We start from the raw sequence: 216 nt of genomic DNA, 5'->3' as shown, positions 1-216 counted from the left end.
TAAACACATGAACAACATCTCCAGAACTGCTCTGAGAGTCACTTCATGAGCATTTTAGCTAGAGGTGCTCCAATTGATCGGCTACTCGGCCGATACGGCCGATAATCACGTTGGGATGATTGATCGGCGGTCTCTAAAAAGGCCGATATAAAAAATCCAGCTGATCCAGCTGATGACGCTGCCGTGAGAGGTTTGGCACGACATGCAGCGGCACCG

At 50.0% G+C, this 216-nt stretch overlaps 1 protein-coding gene across 2 annotated transcripts in view; it reads left to right on the top strand.

Moving 5' to 3' along the window:
• The window catches only part of LOC107716511 (NSL1 component of MIS12 kinetochore complex), an 8166-nt gene that overhangs the window by 4810 nt on the left and 3140 nt on the right, over positions 1 to 216 (top strand). The window lies entirely within an intron of this gene.

Source organism: Sinocyclocheilus rhinocerous, unplaced genomic scaffold, assembly GCF_001515625.1.
Source record: "Sinocyclocheilus rhinocerous isolate Xijiao unplaced genomic scaffold, SAMN03320098_v1.1 scaffold1874, whole genome shotgun sequence".
Taxonomy (NCBI): Eukaryota; Metazoa; Chordata; class Actinopteri; order Cypriniformes; family Cyprinidae; genus Sinocyclocheilus; species Sinocyclocheilus rhinocerous.
Note: the sequence above shows the minus strand (reverse complement) of the source record. Positions and strands in the feature narration are given on the sequence as shown.